Genomic DNA, 14057 nt, shown 5'->3' on the forward strand with positions numbered 1-14057 from the left:
AAAATGCTTAATGCCTTCTGATTCTCTCTGTTTAAATTGCTGTTGCAGTTCTGATAAACATTACATCATCTTTTTACACTTTCCTGGTGTTCTCAGGCTACACATTAACTACATTTACATTCTTAACATCTCCCTTTTGTTATCTTGCAGCTGGTCAGGAACAGAGCAATAAAAATGCATTTGCATGTTTAAATCTAGCAATTTAACTCTTGGTTAAAACAATAGAAAGAATTTATTCATCTAGACTTTTCGGCACCACTGTCTACTTCAAAGGGTCACCACATGCTTTACTTTGGTCAGTAGAATGCACTGTTGTCACATTTATTTCCAGTTCCACATGTAACAGTATTTCTTTACATTTAAGACAACAAGCCTGTAGTTTACATTTATATTTACAAATGAGAGAATTATCTGCAAAATTCTTTCTGGCTAGGCTGGCAGCCTTCACCCTTCTCTACCAGTCTTCACAGGTACCATCTTTCAAAAAAAGAAAACAAAAAGAGAGAGGTGCATAAGAACAAATGGATAGATTAAGTATATAAAATACTGGGTACACTCAAAGAAGTATAATTTCACATAAAAAGTGGTGGATAACTGGAAGAAACCTTCTGAAGAGGCAGCAGCAGCTTCAAATGCAATGGATGAGTTCAATAATGCACAAAGGAGCAGAAAAATGCCCATCCTTGGAATGACTTGAGGGAATATGTTATGAAAATAAATAAATAAATATATACATACATGCATAAATACATAGATACATACATATGTAAATAAATAAGTAATGTGCAGGCTATGTATACCATGTCATCTTGTTCTGCCATCACAGTTTGTCTGTATGAGTGTGATATTAGTTTTGTGATCATTATACAATATTGTTGTCTGAGTAACTAATTACGTTGGTTGTTATGTTCCGCACTTTGTTTCACTTATTGTAAATACTCATTTGCAAACATTGTTTTCTGTTTGCAGTCAAAGATCTGCACAGCTTCCCATGCTTTCACTACTTGTACAATCATTCATAGCGTCAAAGGTTCATAGAAGGTTACGAAGCTAATGGCCATAGAGCCCTTACAAGCCTAGCCATATTTATCCCGAGTTGCCCCAGTTGTCAGTGGTTAGGTGATTTAAGTTCACAGAGTTTAGGGTCTGTGGTACTTAATAATGACTTCCTCTGTCCAGGAGGGACATTGGTGCCACCCCAGGAGTGAATTTGAAGTCACCCAATCATTGCTCTAGGTTGCATTTGAAGAGGGTCAGGGAAGGTTTCTGTTTCAGGTGAATTGAAAGTTTGTTCCAAACAAGAGGCTGCCTCTAGGAGATGTATCTATCTCTCCAGCATGACCTGTTCATGTCAGAGGCTAAGTTAAGATCCCTGGAGCAAGTGCCCATTCTGCAGTTTGATTTATTAATATGTAACATTTCCATCAGGGCTGGGTTAGAGACTGCCCTGTAAGCCAGGCACAGGTCACCTCTTAGCAACCTGTAGAAGACAGAATACAGTGACAGAGCTTTCAGTCTTTCTGCTTAAGACTTGTTTTGTGTGCCCTGTAATTTCTTGGTGAGACACATCAGTGGTCTCTCCAATTGTTGCAGGTGTCTGGTAAGGTACATGCAAAACAGAGCATTGTACTCATTTATTTATCTGATGAGGACTGAGTATAATGGAATTATAACATCCTTAGATCTAGATGTAATGTCTTTACTTATAAGATGTGCCACATAGAAGGATTTCCTTACTACTGTGTATACATGGTAGTCAAAGTTCAGGTTGCTGTCAACCTGAGTACACAGATCACATACCACTGGTCCTACATTTAGGGGCTTTATTATTCTCAAACTTTGTAGTATTTTTTTTCAGTGTTTTTTTTTTATTCTTTCACTTTTACTCAGAATATCTTGACATCACTAGCGGATTATTTGTGCTGAATAATTAGTAAATTGCATGTATTTGCTATACACTGCACACTAATGGAAAGTATGCATAGCATTTAGTTGTCTTGCTTTTTAAAGCTGAGTATTCTGTCTGATAGAATCTCTACAGAACATCACACTGCTCTATAAAGTCTCAGTAGGAAATAAATATGTATTTGTTCATCAGTGCTTTTGGAAGGTTCACTGCTGAATGTGAGTAGATTGGAAGTATTTTGATACTATCTAGGTACAGACAGAAATATCGTTAAGTGCTTTAGAGTTTACACTTTATGTAGGCAATGTTTAGATTAAGGAACACGTCTTCCTATAAAGCAGCTAACACAATTAATCGTGACTTTCACAGCAGAGAGCTCATAAGCTCCTTATAATATAACACAATCAATCAACAGTGAACTGCCACTAGTCTTCTTCTGAAATTACTTTAACTCCATGTCCATTTTTCTCAAATTCTTCATTATAGTTTTCTTAATACATTTAGTTTCCAGGAGAAGCTGGTGTTACATGATGAATTAGAAATTATCATTAGCAGCAGCTTATCTCATCTTCTTGCAAAGTACATTTGAGGGAAGCTGCTTAACTTGGAAAATTATATTTGAGTGAAAGGACAAGACCACAGCTCGTCACCATTTGCACTGTTGGAACAGATTAAGTACATCAAACCCTCTGTATTATTTTTGTAGCTGATAGTGTTCCCACTGGTGTGGCCAAGCAGAACACTGCTGTGCCATGGCTGCCCCCTGCATTGTTTTTGTGCCGTTAGTGTTCACCTTGCTGAACAGCATACTGCTTTAATGAGCAGACCAACTGTTAGGCCTGTTGAGATCTGGAGGAAATGTTTCACATGGTGCAACAGTTACATCTTAACCTTCAAAAGGAAAATTTAAGCTTTAAGCCATGACTGTTTTCACGATTGCCATATTCGAACAAAACAGGCATTTTACCTACTTCTGATGAAAGCAAAGAAGCACAATAAACTCATGTTGCTTCTCACATTATTTTGGGTTGTGTTCACAGTATCTCAGTAGTCACCATTTGCAGTAAACGCAAGTACAGTTAATTTACTACCAATTGTCATCTGCTACTACTTTGCATGTGTGACTTCAGCACATAAAAACAAAATTTCCCTATTAAAAAAAAACTCACAGCCCTAAAAGCCATATTTAGTAGAACTGCTTTTGTTTGAGGACTCTGTTATACTATGTGATAAAAAGGATGCTGTTTTTCAAGAAGAGGTAAATAACAAATATGATTCAATATCTTATCAGTTAAAGCTATACAATTGTTAATTGATTAACTTAGCTTTTTATTATTGCTGCCTTTTAAGGTGATGAACCAGCAGTCACAAAGAATGACTATTTTAACACCACCACCCCCCTTTCCTTAAAGCAGTGCATTTTAGATGCCTACCATTAATCCTGCATTTGAAAAACTGACAGCAACCTATGTAGACCATTGACCTATAATTAATCTTTTAAATGTCTTTCTTTCCCTCCATGCTATACCACATTATTTGCATTCATTTTCTCTCTCTCTCCTTTTTTATTTCTATATTTATGTTCCTAATAAAATGAATTATATGGAAAGAAATCTATGTAAATATTTTTCATTGTTGTGTTGCTTGCCATTTGAATAAATAGCAATCCCCAAATATACCCACTCATTCACAAACAGGACATATATACCTGAAGTCAAATGCAATAGGATATACAGTTAAAAAAAAATAAGTGAAACACACTATAACTTACAAAATGTTAAACTCAGTGCAAGTCTATTTTTATAAGGGGCAAGTACCCTGTATCCTTTAGACAATCTCACTACTACATTATTCTATCTCAGAAGTTGCAAGATCTTAAAGAAAATGAATGCTTGGTTTCAACAGAAAACAATAGTCTTCTTTTCACATAAGGCATGCAACCTCAGAGATAAAATATTTTATTACGGCTGTTGTGTAAGCCACAACCCTTCACATGAGAAGCACAGGCATGCATTTCCACTGAAAAATGAGATTGCTTTCTAGTGTGTGCTATAATTGCAGTTAGAATCTGTAATTTGAAAACTATATCATGCCATTTAGTAGTTGATCATTAAGTAATACACAATACTTCAAATCTAGCTATCTTGTACTATTAATGTAAATATATATATATATGTGTGTGTGTGTGTGTGTGTGTGTGTGTGTGTGTGTGTGTGTGTGTGTGAGTGTGTGTGTGCATACCCGTATATCTATCTATCTATCTATCTATCTATCTATATATGTATGTATGTATGTATACATGGGTCTACCTTATAAGACAGATAAGCGAAAACACCGACAACGAGATCACTGACACTGAAAGACCGACAACGGAAATACCCGACAGTTCGAAATCCCGACGCCAAAAACACCAACATGAGAAATGAGCACGACTGTGTAAGTGTGCGATAGTGACTGACTTTAGAGTTAGGGTGCAGGTAAGGTAAGGGTGTGATAGTGACGGATTTTAGGGTTAGGGTGCAGGTAAGGTAAGTGTGCAATAGTGACGGACCTGAGGGTTAGGGTTTGGGTTAAGGTTAGTGCATAGATAGTTGTGTATGTAAGGTTAAGTGTAGGTTTCTTAGGTTTTTGGTGTGCTTGTGTTGGGTGTGTATTTTTCGGAACAGCGAATTTGTTTTGTTTTGCTGACTGTCAGGATTGTGCTTTGTCGGGCATTTGAACTTTCGTGTTTTTGAACCTTCGGTTTTGTGGTGTCGGTGATCTCGTTGTTGGTGTTTTTGCTTGTCGGTCTTATCAGGTAGACCTGTATACATATATATATATATATATATATATATATATATATATATACATATGTATATGCTTTTTAACAGATAACTATGTTGAGATGTTTGCCTTCTGTGTAATTCCATATTATGGTGTCAAAATCTGCAGCATCAGTATTGTATGCACAATGAAATTTTTGATTAGTCAAAATCTGCAGCATCAGTATTGTATGCACAATGAAATTTTTAATTAGATCCAGTTCTAACATAAGCCTAAAACTCACATCTAAATGCAGTCCCACCATTGGTCAATCTATGCCACATGGCATATGTCAAATTGATCATTAATTCCAGCTAGCTCTGTGGTATAAGGGATAAACCCTAACTATAGGCCAACCAGCTTCGGTTTGATTAGCAGCCTTGATACTGGTAGAGGTGGTTGTGAGACAGAAGAATGATGAGGTAGCACCGCTTTCCTCTCTCTGTGGGAGAGGGAGGAGGGGTACATACCCACAAGGTTGAACTATAAGTAGAATCCCCTGTGGGGACAAGAGATCACCAGAGGCACTTTGCCTTCAAAGGATAGAGCTACTGATAGGCACCTCTCATAAAAGCAGCAGACAAACCTTCCTTTCAAATTGCACACTAGACACTTGAAATGTCATGAGCATGTGCTGGAGAATAGATAGTAATTTAAGACAAAATGCCTAGTTCTCCAAAACACTGTTCCAGCTGCCTGACCCTTGCCCTTAGGAGGAACAAATGGGGTCAGATGGCTGCTACATCATGGAAGAAAGAAAAGGTCAGATTGGTCATGCAGGAAGGAAGCTTGTTGGTCATCAGGAGCCACAATGGACTGCAATAAAAGTAATCATCAACAACTAATGTAATACAAAAAGTAATGACAAAGCATCCCATCCATCCTTATAAAGAAAAAATGAAGGTATTGCAGATCTGAGAACCAACCCACCTTCTCCACTTAGACTTGATTCAGACTAGGGGAGCTATCTCTCTAATTATTGACACCAGAGGCATATTTGCTCAAATTAATTAAAGTACATACAAGAAAATGCATGCAAACGTAAGTACTGAAAGTTGTTTGTCATCATCATCAGCTTTATGAATGCTATCCAGAATTCTTCAAAATGAAATACAGATTAAGCAATATATGCTACTACTTAAAATCTAAAACAATAAAAGTTTCTTAAGTAGTTTGCTGACTGTATGATTTTAGGAAAAACAGTTGTGCAGTAGAATTCACCTTATAGGTTCATAGATTAGTATTAGGCCAACTGCCCACATGGGCCATTTTAAGCCTAGCCACTTACCCCATCTAATAATCAAACACTGCACTTTGTGTCTGTAAGGTAAACACCTTAACCATTATATCAACCTCCTCTTATCATAAGCTGGCACTTGAAGGAGTAAAGTACTTTAAGTACCTTTAACTATGCCAGAAATGTGGTCATTGTAGCATTTGTTTGTGACTATTGATCTCTCATTAATAACCTTTGTCTTCATTACTATTCACAGTTAAAAGAAAACAAGATCTCACATTGCAGAAACAGTAGTCAATGCTGGTGCATTGTCTTTGCAATATTCTGTTTGGAAACAATTATATCTCATGGTATGATAGAAACTATTATCATCAGCATTGGCAGTATTAGTCTTGTCCATGACTGTAGCTAAACAATCATTTATTAATAATTATTCATTTTGTTTTCCTAATCCACAAACTGGCAAGAAATGTTTATTTCTCCCTAAATGGCTTACTGAGGCACGTTTGTACATTGCCTAATTCTGTAGTTTTCTTTGCTAATGTATACATTAGCAATGTCACTTTTGTTAACTTTACTTAAAGATGTTTTCCATAAAAGAAGAATGGTCTTCCCCCGCGAGACTGTTAAAATAACTACTTAGAAGGCTGATTCTCACATCAAGAAAAAAAAAAGAAAAAAGAACCTTGACAAAGTGGTTTGCAAATGAGATATCATTACACCACAGGAGACCTGCCTGTTACTGTCTGCCCTACAAAACATTACCAATATCCTGATTTATCCATCCATATTCCCCAACTCCATGAATTTGACCTATTAAACTAATTAGAAAAGTAATTTTACAGCAATTAGCTTGCTGCCAAAACTAGTTTTACTGTTTGCACCCATATGAAGTTTTCTTAATAAATATTCCTCTTTATCTTATGAAAATGATGTCACTACTTTTATATTTTGTACATTTGTTATGCCATAGGTGTTGTTTGCACTTTAGTGAGCTGAGCATTTGATGACTATGAAATGGAAATGAAAGAGAAAGGGCTAAAGTGACAATATAGTGGGCATTCTGCACAGTTGGTATTCCAGCTTAGTTAAATCAGACCATTAATCAGTCACATTCACCATAAGACTGAAGCTAAAAGCAGCCTCCAGTAACTCTGTATTCAGAGATTATGCTAAAGCTAGTCTACTAAAAGTAAGTGATGACCTTGCTAAATTCAGCATCCCTTTCAAACTTGTTGACAACTCTGTGTATGCAGAATACTGCCAAATTCTATGCACCTGTAATAGCTGCATAGATGCATCTGTCCCCCTCCGAAATAAACACAATTCCAAACTGAAAAATAGCCCCATGTGATGAAACCCAAATATAAACAAGCTCTACAATAAAAGAAAAAAAGCTTATTGATCTTAGAAATAAATGTAACACTCTAGATGCCAGAAATGCTCTTGATAAACTCAACAGGGAACAACAGACCCAAATCAGCCAAAGATAGATATGAGGTAAAACTAGCCACCCACGCAAAAGACAACCACAATGCCTTCTTTAACTATGTTAGAAACCTCACAAGCAATGCTTAGCATTGCTCACAGCTAATAGTAAATGATTTCATATCCTCAGACCAGGGGACATAGCTAATCTACTAGGAGATAAATTTTGTACTAACTAACCCCACCCCCACCCCCACCCCCACACACACATTCCCAGATCACATACCAGCATCCACGTCCCTCTCAAATATCCCAAGAACAAGCCCACAAAGCACTATCCAAGGCCAAGAACACTGCTTCTATAGGGCTAGATAACATACCAAAATGCCTACTGGCCAGCCTGAAATGAGACCTGTCAAACCTTCTACCAGAGACTATTCAATAATTAGCCTCCAAACAGACTTTGCGCTGAGAAAATGATGGATAGTAATAGACATTTATCTGCACTAAGGTGAGGCACCAGTTTACCTTGGTAATGATAGACACACAAGTCTGTCAGTCGCCCTGCTAGACAGGGGTCCAGGAAATTAAATAATGTGGGAAGAAATAGCCAGGGAATTGTTATGGCTAGGCTTGTATAGGCCCTAGGGCTGATAGCCTAGTACCAACCTATGAACCTATAAACACTAGACACTTGAAATGCCATGAGCATGTGCTGGAGAATAGATAGTAATTTAAGACAAAATGCCTACTTCTCCAAAACACTGTTCCAGCTTCCTGACCCTTGCCCTTAGGGGAACAAATGGGGTCAGATGGGTGCTACATCATGGAAGAAAGAAAAGGTCAGATTGGTCATGCAGGAAGGAAGCTTGTTGGTCATCAGGAGCCACAATGGACTGCAATAAAAGTAATCATCAACACCTAATGTAATACAAAAAGTAATGACAAAGCATCCCATCCATCCTTATAAAGAAAAATGAAGGTATTGCAGATCTGAGAACCAACCCACCTTCTCCACTGAGACTTGATTCAGACTAGGGGAGCTGTCTCGCTAATTATTGACACCAGAGGCATATTTACTCAAATTAATTAAAGTACATACAAGAAAATGCACGCAAACGTAAGAACTGAAAGTTGTTTGTCATCATCATCAGCTTTATGAATGCTATCCAGAATTCCTCAAAATGAAATACAGATTAAGCAATATATATGCTACTACTTAAAATCTTAAACAATAAAAGTTTCTTAAGTAGTTTGCTGACTGTATGATTTTAGGAAAAACAGTTGTGCAGTAGAATTCACCTTATAGGTTCATAGATTAGTATTAGGCCAACTGCCCACATGGGCCATTTTAAGCCTAGCCACTTACCCCATCTAAGAATCAAACACTGCACTTTGTGTCTGTAAGGTAAACACCTTAACCATTATATCAACCTCCTCTTATCATACGATGGCACTTGAAGGAGTAAAGTACTTTAAGTACCTTTAACTATGCCAGAAATGTGGTCATTGTAGCATTTGTTTGTGACTATTGATCTCTCATTAATAACCTTTGTCTTCATTACTATTTACAGTTAAAAGAAAAACAAGATCTCACATTGCAGAAACAGTAGTCAATGCTGGTGCATTGTCTTTGCAATATTCTGTTTGGAAACAATTATATCTCATGGTATGATATAAACTATTATCATCAGCATTGGCAGTATTAATCTTGTCCATGACTGTAGCTAAGCAATCATTTATTAATAATTATTCATTTTGTTTTCCTAATCCAAAAACTGGCAAGAAATGTTTATTTCTCCCTAAATGGCTTACTGAGGTACATGTTTGTACATTGCCTAATTCTGTAGTTTTCTTTGCTAATGTATACATTAGCAATGTCACTTTTGTTAACTTTGCTTAAAGATGTTTTCCATAAAAGAAGAATGGTCTTTTCCATGAGACTGTTAAAATAACTACTTAGAAGGCTGATTCTCACATCAAGAAAAAAAAAGGAAAAAGAACCTTGACAAAGTGGTTTGCAAATGAGATATCATTACACCACAGGAGACCTGCCTGTTACTGTCTGCCCTACAAAACATTACCAATATCCTGATTTATCCATCCATATTCCCCAACTCCATGAATTTGACCTATTAAACTAATTAGAAAAGTAATTTTACAGCAATTAGCTTGCTGCCAAAACTAGTTTTACTGTTTGCACCCATATGAAGTTTTCTTAATAAATATTCCTCTTTATCTTATGAAAATGATGTCACTACTTTTATATTTTGTACATTTGTTATGCCATAGGTGTTGTTTGCACTTTAGGGAGCTGAGCATTTGATGACTATGAAATGGAAATGAAAGAGAAAGGGCTAAAGTGACAATATAGTGGGCATTCTGCACAGTTGGTATTCCAGCTTAGTTCAATCAGACCATTAATCAGTCACATTCACCATAAGACTGAAGCTAAAAGCAGCCTCCAGTAACTCTGTATTCAGAGATTATGCTAAAGCTAGTCTACTAAAAGTAAGTGATGACCTTGCTAAATTCAGCATCCCTTTCAAACTTGTTGACAACTCTGTGTATGCAGAATACTGCCAAATTCTATGCACCTGTAATAGCTGCATAGATGCATCTGTCCCCCTCCGAAATAAACACAATTCCAAACTGAAAAATAGCCCCATGTGATGAAACCCAAATATAAACAAGCTCTACAATAAAAGAAAAAAGCTTATTGATCTTAGAAATAAATGTAACACTCTAGATGCCAGAAATGCTCTTGATAAACTCAACAGGGAACAACAGACCCAAATCAACCAAAGATAGATATGAGGTAAAACTAGCCACCCACGCAAAAGACAACCACAATGCCTTCTTTAACTATGTTAGAAACCTCACAAGCAATGCTCAGCATTGCTCACAGCTAATAGTAAATGATTTCATATCCTCAGACCAGGGGACATAGCTAATCTACTAGGAGATAAATTTTGTACTAACTAACCCCCCCACACACACACACACACATTCCCAGATCACATACCAGCATCCACGTCCCTCTCAAATATTCCAAGAACAAGCTCACAAAGCATTATCCAAGGCCAAGAACATTGCTTCTATAGGGCTAGATAACATACCAAAATGCCTACTGGCCAGCCTGAAATGAGACCTGTCAGACCTTCTACCAGAGACTATTCAATAATTAGCCTCCAAACAGGCTTTGTGCTGAGAAAATGATGGATAGTAATAGACATTTATCTGCACTAAGGTGAGGCACCAGTTTACCTTGGTAATGATAGACACACAAGTCTGACTAGCTTCATCTATAAGGCTATGTAAAGAATCGATACGGAATAAATAAATTATAACATTGGCAACCTACAAAATCTCGACCCAAGGTAGTTCAGTTTTATTAAGACCTGATCTTGCCTTCTTAACCTGGTTAACTGTTTTGAAAGGTTTCTGAAGCACTGGATTAGAGAAAATCAGTACAAACTGAATATTTAGACCTCAGAAAGGCATTTGACACCATCCCACATTCAAGTATAGGTAAAAACTCACCCAGCTAAATGTAAATCTGTACATAAGTCATTGAATAGCAAACTGTCTCACAACCGGAGACCAGTATATTAGAGTAGGCAGCTCTACCTCTGCCAAAAGTCCTATCAGCAGCAGTGTATCCCAGTGTTCGGTACTTGGGCCACTCCTCTTTGGCATTTCCTTCTTGGATGAAAAAAACTAATATCAATGGTTAGTGGCTGGCCAGGTTTGCAGATGACTTAAACTTGGTGCCATCATAAACTCTCCAGAAGACAACAAGAGCCTCCAAGAAGGCCTTTCCTAAACAAATAGCTCGTATCAAAATGATAGCTTAAAATTAAATGCCAACAAATGTATAGCAGAATCCTTCAGCAAGCATGACATCCCCTGTAGCTATTACATCAACAACATTGCCCTGAAAATTGATCAAGTTATTAGGGACCATGGAACCTATGTAGACAATGAGTAGTCCTTCAGTTACCACATATCCACTATTATAAGAAAGCCCTTTTTCACTGAACAGTTTTTAATAAGAATTTGGCATCCAAGTCAAGGGATGTCAACATTCTACTGTATTTAGCACTTATTAGACTGAACATTGAGTATAATTCCCCCAGTATAATTCCCCATTCTATATGTACCTATCCAAGCATTTGACACAGCTTGAAAGAGCACAATGCTTTCCCACCAAGAAAATCAAGATCTTAAATCATAAAAGCTATAACTACCATCTTAAAGCCCTATCCCTCTTCTCAGTATTTTACAGGCAACTGAGGGGCAATCTTTGCCTCACTTACAGCGCTTCAACCAAATCCATCCTTTCATACCTACTGCATGTCCACAAGTCCAGTGGTGCCATAAACACCCATTCAAGAGATCATAATGTCTTCTGCAACATAAATAGAATATGCTGGAGAGATAGATATGTATCACAAAGAATGCTACTTCTCTGGAATTGTCTGCTCTTCCTCTCTACATAAAGCAAAATACACCTCTTACTCTTTTTAAGTGTAATCTAAACGAATGGATGGGAAAACACAAATTCACCTATGGTTGGGCACCTTTGTTCCTCATGGATAGAGGCAACATGTACATTTCTGCCTGACTCTGTGTTATTCCTACTTAAATAGAAAGGCCCTGATTTACTCCTAATTAAAATACCAGGGCTTACAACTTCTTGGGAATGAGTGGCTGGGCTTCTAAGGATCTTCATGGATCAATATCTTAGTAAGTACTTATGAATCTATGACCAATGCAGAGCTATATAGATTTATATGAACTAAGAAATACTTAATGAAGACTAAAATGTAATGTAAATATTAGTGAGTATGTAATAGCATAGGTTACAATTTAAACTGTTATTTGGCTTTATGGCTATTTCATCAAAAAGGTGTTACTGTAAGTAAACATCCTTAGAAATAAACAGTGGCTAGAAAAGCTAGATGCTGTTATTGTCCCCATCATCTCCCTTATCAAGGTCATTGATGGCATAGCATGACATCTTCCAGCCTCATTGATGGCATAGCATGACAGCTTCCAGTCTCATCTACCAAGGGAAAAGTGATCTACTACAAGAATTTTAAAAATTCATTCACCCTTCTTAGCATAAATTACACCTCACATCTCACTCCAGCATCCTTGTCCACTCCTTTCTTCTGTTTTTCCCATTACCTTATTTTATCCACTTCATCTCTGCAGACCTTTCCTCTACATCTTTCTCTTTCCTCCCTGCTTAACTAAGCTGTCTGAAGACACCCTAAACTGCACTTTTAAAATCTCGTTTTCTCTCCACCCTTCTTCCTTCTATAACCATAATATGAATACCATCTCTCTTACTAAGACATCACACAATTTCCCTTTACTGCCTTTAATCATGTAATGTCTAATATCTTTCTAAATATCTTATTAGAATTGTCTTAGGTCTCATTTATAACATACTAATCTATGTAACAAATAATATGATTATTGAGTTTTTCCTCACATATTTTCTCCAAGTCATGTTATTGATTTTCATTGCACTGTACTAAGAAACATATGTTCTATGTTTACTCATTACAACATTGTTTCAATCTTATGTTTTATAGTATAACACAATACTGTGTTATTTACAATATCTGTACTTGATTTTGAAAGACTGTGATTGTGGAGGTTTTTTCCCCAGACCTCCAATAAAAATGGGTACTTTCAGTCCCAGTCAGACTTTCTCAGTAAACAAATGTTAAACAAATAAATAAATAAATAGATCACTACTGGAATTTTAATAAGTTATTCACCATAGGAATTTTAGCAAAGAAAACTATTCAGCAATGATATCCTTGAAAACTGATTTTGACCAGAATTGTAGTCCTGACCCCATATTTTTCTTAGGAACTCATAATTAATTTTTGCCTTGAACTGGCTGACAAGTATATTCTCAATGTAATACATTATAATACCGATAATCGATAAAACATCAGTGGTGAAATGAAATCCTCTAGATTTCTTGAAAGAAAAGAGCTTGCAGAAATATTGGAAAGTATCCCTTAAACACTGGTTAATTTAAAAATAACAAACTGAACAAAACATAAAAAACTCTAAAATTAGCCAGTAGGAAGTCAGAGCAAGCCTTCTAACTCAGTCTAAATCCAGTTTTAAAAAATTACAATTTTATCACTATCTATACAAAGTCTTCATTTACCTTTAGTCTTATTCTAACTACTAATAGACTAGCCCTTCATTTATGGAATATGGTAAGCCCTTTTAGTATTTATTGATTTGACAAGTAATGATGCCCGACGGGGGAGTATTATTGGGAATTAAAGCCCATCCTACGGTGTTCTTATGCCCAATGCTACAGGAAGAAGGCCTTGGCACCCCTGTAAGGATATTTCCCTGATCATACCTACCCTGGAGGACATTATTGCGCTTACAGAACAGGCTATCTGCTAATTGTTTGTTGTAGTAGTTCCTCTGCCTAAAGTTTCAAACTTGCTATAATATATGTAATTCCAGCTGCATCCAAAATATAAGTCAAGAATTTAATGCACACACTCACACACACACACACACACACACACACACACACACACACACACACACACACACACGCATACTCAGCAGTTGCAGCTACTTTTGCTGACTGAAAACACCTAGAGATCTTATTGTAATCAAATGACTGAA

Source organism: Protopterus annectens, chromosome 2.part0, assembly GCF_019279795.1.
Source record: "Protopterus annectens isolate FY-2018-M chromosome 2.part0, PAN1.0, whole genome shotgun sequence".
NCBI lineage: Eukaryota > Metazoa > Chordata > Ceratodontiformes > Protopteridae > Protopterus > Protopterus annectens.